An 8,349-nucleotide genomic window follows, 5' to 3' on the forward strand; every position below is an offset into this window, starting at 1 on the left:
TCGATAGAAGAGTGCAGAACATTCCAGGGTTAGATTAGGGGGATGGAGACGCCACCTTCAGGAATATATAGACCTGGATGGAACCATCTGAGTTAGTTAATTGTGCCAGCCTGGCCGATAATCACATGTGGGGCTAATTGAAAGGCGGAGGGATAAGTGGGTGGTGAGCCTCGCCTTTCTAGTTCTCAGGTCTCTTGTTTTGTGGTGGTTGCACCAGGTGCAGCTGCCTTAGCAGTTCCCTGCTTCAGCTTGCAAGATTGACTTCCTACAAGACATCCCCAAGGAGAAGCTACATGGACCTATCCCGATGCAGCCCTGGGTGCTGGAGCGGCCATGTGGAGACCCCTGCTAGTGCTGAGATGCTTGTTCGTTCACTGACTCAGCTTTCCTCCTGCAGTCGGCATCATTGCCTCTGCAATGTGAGGTGGAAGACTTTGTGGACTGGTGTTGGGTTAATGGGTTAATGTTGGACTTGTGGGCTTGGGCAGCATTGGGTTGGGATGTTTTCGTGATGCACATTTTCTTTACATAAAACTCTCTCTTATACATGAGTTGCTGTGGATTTGTTTCTCCAAAGTACCCAGACTAATACACCATCCATGTAGACATGGAGGAACCATCGCATTTTACTAGTTTTGCTTAACCAAGGTTTTTATGATTTTGTAGCCATACTTCTGACTCACCTTTTGTTTAATGCACTTAGACTGCAATTTACACAAACCACTGTCAACAAAATCATATATATTAGTCACATGAAGTCATTGTCAATTTGAATAGTCTTTCTAGAAAGAAGCATAACTCCCTTAGCGTTCGAAAGCCATATTAAGTATTTCAGAAAAAGGTATTCTCTTGCTCTTTGTCAGAAATACTCCACCATCTAGCATCTGAGTAATAAATATTCTATCCCAATAGGTGTTTTTGCAGCCTAGCCAGATACATCAGATTGCTTGGCACAAAGTGTGTAACAGTTTTAGATGAGAGAGGGGAGAGAGTTGTTTTCAGTTAGGTATCAGAATCTCTCAAGCTAAGCAGACTGAGAGGAAGGAATCAGTAAACTTCCCCCTAAGGCTGTTAAATTAGGCTGTTAAGTTACCTGCATAGGTGTAAATACATCTACTTATCTCATTAAGTTTCTTTATCAAAACAATCTTCCTTTGTGTACCCACAGAAAACAGAAGATGGTGAAATGAAAACTTCGTTGGCTTCTGATAATACAACACAGGCCAAACCATGGAAAAAGATGTAAATTCCCCTTGCATTCTTCCTCACCTGCCAAACACCAAGATAAATCTCCCAGCCAGCACATGTGATGTGTTTTCCAAATTATTCCATTTCCGTGGAATCTAGAAAATTGCTCAGACAGTGCTCAAGACAGGCTTGTCAAAAGAAGAGGAAAGAAAATTTATATTTAAAATGAATACAAAATCCATAGGAAATCATCTCTCCTTATTTCCCTTTATCCCTGTTATCCAGGATTTACATAGCTTGTTTGCTGCAGAAGGGAATCAGACTATTTCTAAGCATGGAGTATACCAATGTTTGTGACTGAGCATAAATGTGGTTTGCAATTAAGGATTTTTTGGGGGTAGCTAATAATGTATTCTGTATTGAAATTACAATTTTAAAAGGATAAAATTTAAGTATTAACTTGACTTCAGGAAAGATTAGTATCTCCTAGCATTCCTGCGTCCTGCATGCAGGTGTAAATACTTGCTTAACCCTTGGTCCAAGGAGGATAAAAGACTCTTGAGAAAGCAAGGATTTACCTGCAGCCTAAGGCAAATCCAAACAACCCACAGGGGCAAGCCTGAGAAAGAAAAGCTTATTGTTCCATACCACTGAGATTTTGCAGTTAGGTGTTCGGGGGTGGTATGGTGGCCAAGGCTGCCAATACAGCCTTTAAGTTCTTTACCCTGACTAGGCCATTTGATTCACAAAACAATTTTCTGAGATAAGTACTAAAAAAAAAAAAAAGCGTAGGTTTCCCAGAGGATCATCCGTTCTGGGAGTAGAAAGCCTCTCCCAGGATCCGTGTTATTTGATCGCTCGGAAAGGTGAACCGCGGAGGCCCTCGGGAGGGCAACCGTGACAACACTTGACTGTTGGAAGGTTGGAAGTTTCAATCCGCCCAGAGGTCCCTCAGAAGAAGCGCCTGGCGATTCCCTTCTGATAAGCTGGCTTTGGAGACGGTGGGGGCGCCGGGCCGGGGGAGGAGGAGCAGCCCAGAGTTCGGGAAGCCGCCGAGGCCAGCAGCCCGAGGCGGAGCCGCAGTGCACGCTCTCCAGGTGAGGCCGGCCGGCCCGCGGCGTCCCAGGTGGCCTGGCCTCCGGGCCGGGGCGCGGGTGTCCTTCCGTTTGCGGGGCGCTAAGGGGAGGACGGGGAGGCGGCACGCGTGCTCAGCCGAAGGGTGATGCTTTTGGTGATGCTTGGACTCCGTGTTAGGGGCCGGCACCCCTCTTTTTCTTCTTGTAACCTGGCGGTCTGTCTTGGAGTGGGGCTGCACGGGGTGTGAGTTCATTCGTGAATGCGTAGGCCTGAACCTGGCCGTGATAAGCGGTCTGTGAGTCAGTTTTTTTCTGGCGGTTTGGAGTCACAGCTCCGGGGTCATGGTAAATAGGTTGCGTGTGGGCTGGAAGATTAGGTTTTTTTGTTTTTTAATGTTAAGACCAGCTTTGAGAAGAATGTGATGCTTGGGAAAGCTTTTCGATGGAGTTCTGGCTTTGGCTTTTAGGCACGGTACCTGAAACTCATCTACCAGTTGATTGAGGGCGAGATGCACGAACATAAAATGAATTGGCCTTTTGAAAGCAAAAAAAGAAAGAAAACGGTGGGGAGGTCCGTTCTACCCTGACATACATGAGGGTCGCCAGAAGTCGGGTTGACTCAACTGGCTGCAGCCGAGGCCCCAGATGACTAAACTTGCCTTAAGCCCCTGACAAATAATGGTGAAGCCCGACTATGAGCCCCGGCTGTCTGGCCTCAGCGTCATTACATTGCTTCTCCTGACAGACTACTCATGCTTCCATTCAACCTGTTGAAAATTCCCATCGTCATCCACCGACAAGAGTTCTATGCTTTGGAGTAGGTCATTAATGTATCCTCTTTTTCAAATCCTTTATATCAGTAATCTTCAAACTCACTTGCGCGTGTCCCTTCTAAATAATTTCAAAAACTGTTAGACTGAATCATGTGAAACAGTGATTTTTTTAAAAGTAAAAAATGAACAGATAGCAGTGTCATTTCCCTCAGATATTCTAGCATAGCTATTTTCAAATTCCAGTTGCAAAGAATGTAATTTCCAGAATGTTGAAAATACTTGATTTTAGAGCAACAAAATTATCACACTTTTAACATGTTTACTGGAATCAAAATACCAGAGTAATCTTGCTTTATTGAGGTAAAATTCAGCCACATCGTAGCATATATCAGTACTTACTTCCTTTGATGCCAACCGTACACTCCACTGCTATAGAGTCGAATAGTTGAATGAGACTGGATTTTGTGGGTGTGCCCCATTAAAAAAATCTATTTGTCAGTTTGTGAAAATTTGGGTTGTTTTTACTTTGGGTTATTTGGAATAATCCTGCTACGAACATTCATGTACAAGTGTTTGTTTGCACACCTGTTTCCAGTTCTCTCCAGGATGGACCTCCGGGTACAATATCTGGGTCATGTGCTGAGATTCCAGCTGTTTCTTCTTGATTAAACGCTACTCTGGTTGCTCTAAGATTTTTTTATTAGATGCCAGAGTTTCAGGAAAAAAGTTGATTCTGATGTTCTTTGCCATTTTATTCATTGCTTTTGTGGAGAGACACACTTTTGCAGTTCCCTACTCTGCAATTTTTGCTGATGTCCTGTGTACCATAGTAATTTGATGCTCATCTTCATCCATTTACAAAAACACACATAAAAAACTTGAAACAGTCAGAAATTTTACATCATTTCTTTTTCTTCTTTAACTTATAAGCTATTCCTTTTCACTTACCAAAATCTATCCTTACCAAAATATATCTTTAGCCTTATAGGTCTTTTTATCAATTACTCTTTCTCTGAATATATAAATTTATATATATATATAAATTTCTCTCTGAATAGATATAAATTATTTTTTTAAATTCTTTTGACTACATATATGCTTGGTGTTGAAAATTTTTCCTGGACTAAATTTGAATGATTATAGCTCACTGCTTACTTAAATATCATAAATATACTAAGCAAATGGTAATTCTAATCATAGTTTTTAGAAGCATACCTGAGATGGATGGGGTATACCCTTCCATGCAGTCCACGGACCTTTGTATGAATCACAAATTACTCAAATAAGACTGCTCTCAGATGGAGAAACTGAAAGGTAGGTAGATTTAGATAAAAGTGGGGTTGTCTCCCCAGTGACGGCAAAGGTCCACCTAAAGGGGTTGGAAAGAAAACAGGCAGCCTTTGGACACCTATGGGAAAGTCCAAACTAGTCTGCATGCACAGACTAGGACCCCCTAGGCCCAGGTAAAATCAGTACCTTGGGCACACCCACCTTAGGTACATCAGATAGGTGGGTCTGAACTCAGTCAATGGGGTCAACCAATACTTTCAACCGCACCTCCCAGCCAGAGGTGTTAAACAGCCCTGGCTGCGTGCAGGAAGGCCAGGTCTCTTTTACTCTGCTCCTGTTGAGCAGCAAGGGGTGCGCTTCTTCTCCCTGCTGGCATGCATACGCCCCCTAAGGGCCTATTTGGGGCACACAAGTGCTTGGGCTCTTAGGCTCTTGGCCTACATGCACTTGGGCTCTTGGCTTCTTGGCCTCCAGGGATTCCCCTGTTCCCCAGTGTAGGTGTTCTTTTACACCTGGTTTTTTTTTTTTTTTAATTTTTGGGTGGGTGGGGTGGGGGGTAGTATTTTATTCAGTCATCTTTGTTTACAATTGAAACTCTGGGAATTCAAAATTAACACCCTTGCCCGTAAGCTTCCTATAAACTCCAGAAAAGGTTTCAACCTTGTGTTCTAGATTGTTCTGCTGGGCTTTGTCCAAATGAACCTTTAATAGCCTGCTGCCGTCCACCTTCCCTCGGATTCTCTTGCCCATGATTCCACTTGGGAAGACCATGTCTTCAAGGACAGCATCATGCATAGCTGTCCGAGTGAGGCTCGTGGGACACTTTTGCTTATTCATTGTACAGCTTTTCTGAGTTGGTTTGGGCAGAATTCTCCTCTAAGCAATAAAGACAACATGCTTTCCACTAAATATTTCCTCCAGTTCCCGTACTAGCCGGACTTAGATTTTCTGGAAAGATTTCAGTTGAGGAACAGGAACAAAGATTATAATAGCTTTTCGACCACCACCAACTTCCATGTCCTTGGCTGCCGTTATACTCAGTTCCCTTAACGGAGCCTTTACCTAACGGAGGTCCGAGTGCACCTCCAGCTCAAGAAGAGCCTGAGAAATGTGGGACTTAAATTCATCCGGCTTTTCGCCATTGGGCTTCCCAATCTTCGCCTTGAACTGAACATGGCTTTTCTCGCCAGACGCAGCCAAGGCAGAGTTCCACGTGGTTTTCTGTGCCCAGTTGTGAACCCCAGCGCAGCTTCCACACCGCTTGTGCAGCACACTTTCCAGAAATAGCGTGTACCGTTTTGAGACTGAAACCTGACACTTCACCTTTCTTTCATAAAAACTCACTTGGATTACAAAAGTGCTTCTGAAACGTGGATTCTTTCAGCGCTATGAAGTAAGAACTGAGGTTCACCCCACTCCAGAAACCTAACAAAATCTTGCTCATGTAAAAAAGTAAATAGAATAGAAATAGTTTTATTTCAGGAATATCATTCAATTCCTTGAATTCCATCCAAATGTTTCCCAAAGTAGGCAGGGGATACGACTATGGGGGTGGGGGTGGGGCGGGGAGGCTGTGCGGTGCTAGAATGATCCAAGTAAGGGGGTGGGAATGGTAGCTGCAAAAGCAGATATCTACACTTTATCCTGAATTATGGGCTATATTAAAAAATAGTTTAATTTCCTGGGGGACACTAGTTTTGCTCCCTGCAATTAGGGTGGTAAACTAAATAAGATTAGGAATCTATGATCTATATAATGAAAAATTATTTTACCTATAATTTTCAATGAGTGGAGTATCTTCTATCTGTCCATGTAGAACTACAATGTTCTTTCTACCCTATGTTTTTCCCTGGGGACTGGCCCGTATGCTGTATTTCACTGTACTTTCTTGGCGTTTGGAGGCCTTGTTAGATTAACCAATGTGGCAGGAGACAGAGAAGGCTACTTTCCCCCTGATCCTTCCCTCCAAGGTTCGCTCCCCTCTCTAGGTGATCTTTCATAGACTGACTGTCTCCTTTTACATCTCCATGTCTAAAGACTAACAATCTTCATATTACTAGTGCCAAGATATTACATTATTCTTTTGGGGTTTCCCTATATCTTACTCACAGTTGTAAATTGTCCATTTATTAATCCTTTCTTCCTCCTATGTTGAGTATACCTGTGTTTCTTGCTGGAACCATGACTGATTTCAATCAAGCACAAGTCTACTGAAAGCACAGAGTTCTCCAACACCTAACACCACATGCACTAAAAGACTTGTTAGAAATGCACTGTCCAACACAGTCCCTACTAGCCACATGGGGTGAAATTAATTAATTGAAGTTGTCCTACAGTCCCATAAGCTGTATCTCAGAGGCTCAATGTGGTTATTGGCGATGGTATTGAACAGTGTAGAAGTAGAACATTTCCATCACCACAGAAAGCAATGGCAGCGTAGTAGAATATTTGTATGTTGACTATGAAACCAAGTTTTACAGAAATGTATAATTTGGGGGATCAAAATATATAATTGGAATAGAAATATATACTTTTTTTAGCAGACAAATTGGTTTTCTTATATTCACTAATACACAAAATCAAGTCAATTCAACTTAAACCTATTTTGTTAAGCAAACTTTCCTAACATATGGGAGTGTGAATCTGGTAAGTGAGCCCTTTACAGCCACCCCATTTGGGTATCTCTGGGAGAATCCCCATGTACTCTTTCCTTTGCATTCTCCAGAGGGATTAGCACTCCATGGCCCCTATTTTGTGGCCTCTAATCATGTGGTGGTTTGCTTTGCTTTGTGGAGCCTTGGTGGCATAGTCGGGTCAGTAGTTCAAAAGCACCAGATTCTCCATGGGAGAAAGATGAGGCTTTCAGCTCCTATGAAGATTTACAGCATCAGAAACCCACAGGGGCAGTTCTATTCTGCCCTGTAGGGTCACTGTGAGTCAGAATCAACTCAGTGACAGTGAGAGCAGTTCATTGTTTTATGTTTGGTAAGCAGATTCTTTAGTTGATTATTCGGAATGGTTTAATAGCTGCTCCACTGCCATAGCCTACAGTGTTGTGTTAGTTTCTGCCTAGAAAGTCGAGAGTATGTTCTGTGCTGCTTAATTTTATGACTTTAAACCAGATGAGAATATGAGTTTACATATTTCTTTCTTTTCACTGTATTTTTTCCAGGTGCATCAAGTCGACTCTGAGTCACAGTGATCCTCATGTATTAAAATTATGCTTCACAGTGTTTTCAGTGGTTGTGTTTTTAGCAGTTGGTCACCAGACCTTTCTTCTCAATGCGCTCTGACAGGGCATTCACTGCCCATCGTTCAGTTAGCAGCCAAATGCACGAAGCATTTGCACCACCCAGCAACTCCCTTATATAAACACCTAGTAGTCAAAATTTTCTCTTGGGGTATGGGAGAGTACAAGAGTCATTATGATTTAAATAGAAGCCTTATGTAACAATCCCTAAAGAGGCAGACATATCCAAAGACTGTCAGCAGAACTACCCTCCTGAAGTTGTGGGTTGTGTATTCATTCTGAAAGAATATCAGCTCGTCAGAAAAACCTTAGACGATTCTGGTAGGCAAGCAACTAAAAAAAGATTTCATATAGCTCTTGAAATCATATATCTAAAATGATAGCTATTGTAGAGTATTACTTGACTTGTAAATATTCTCTTCGATTTTGCAATAAGTTCCTCGTGTGTAACAAACATTCGCAAGCACACCGTATCAGTGGAAAAGGATATCTATCCTCATACTTTATGTGATAAGAACTTTAGATTTTAAAGTCCCTCAAAACCACTGTAGACGATGACTAGATCGAGTTAAAAGCTATCTGTTCGTTTTCAGGAAGGCAGAGACCAGTGAAGACTGCCAATGATGAACACTGCGCCGATGGGTTCATGTGCACAGAAGGGCTGTCATACCCCAGGAGTGAGAAAATGGTAGCACTTAGGAACATATGAGTGGGAATTCTTATTGCGCCAAGTCAGAGGTTGCCAAAGTCCGTGTACATTTATGAGTGGGAC

General features: G+C 42.6%; 1 pseudogene; it reads right to left on the reverse strand.

Annotated features, from left to right (window-relative positions):
* Positions 1 to 4,909: 4,909 nt before the first annotated feature.
* Positions 4,910 to 6,356, reverse strand: LOC101638318 (annotated as a pseudogene).
* Between the last annotated feature and the right edge of the window lie 1,993 nt (positions 6,357 to 8,349).

This window comes from Echinops telfairi, unplaced genomic scaffold (genome assembly GCF_000313985.2).
Source record: "Echinops telfairi isolate 266 unplaced genomic scaffold, ASM31398v2 ScPeMD7_3533;HRSCAF=4204_0, whole genome shotgun sequence".
In the NCBI taxonomy this organism is placed as follows: Eukaryota; Metazoa; Chordata; class Mammalia; order Afrosoricida; family Tenrecidae; genus Echinops; species Echinops telfairi.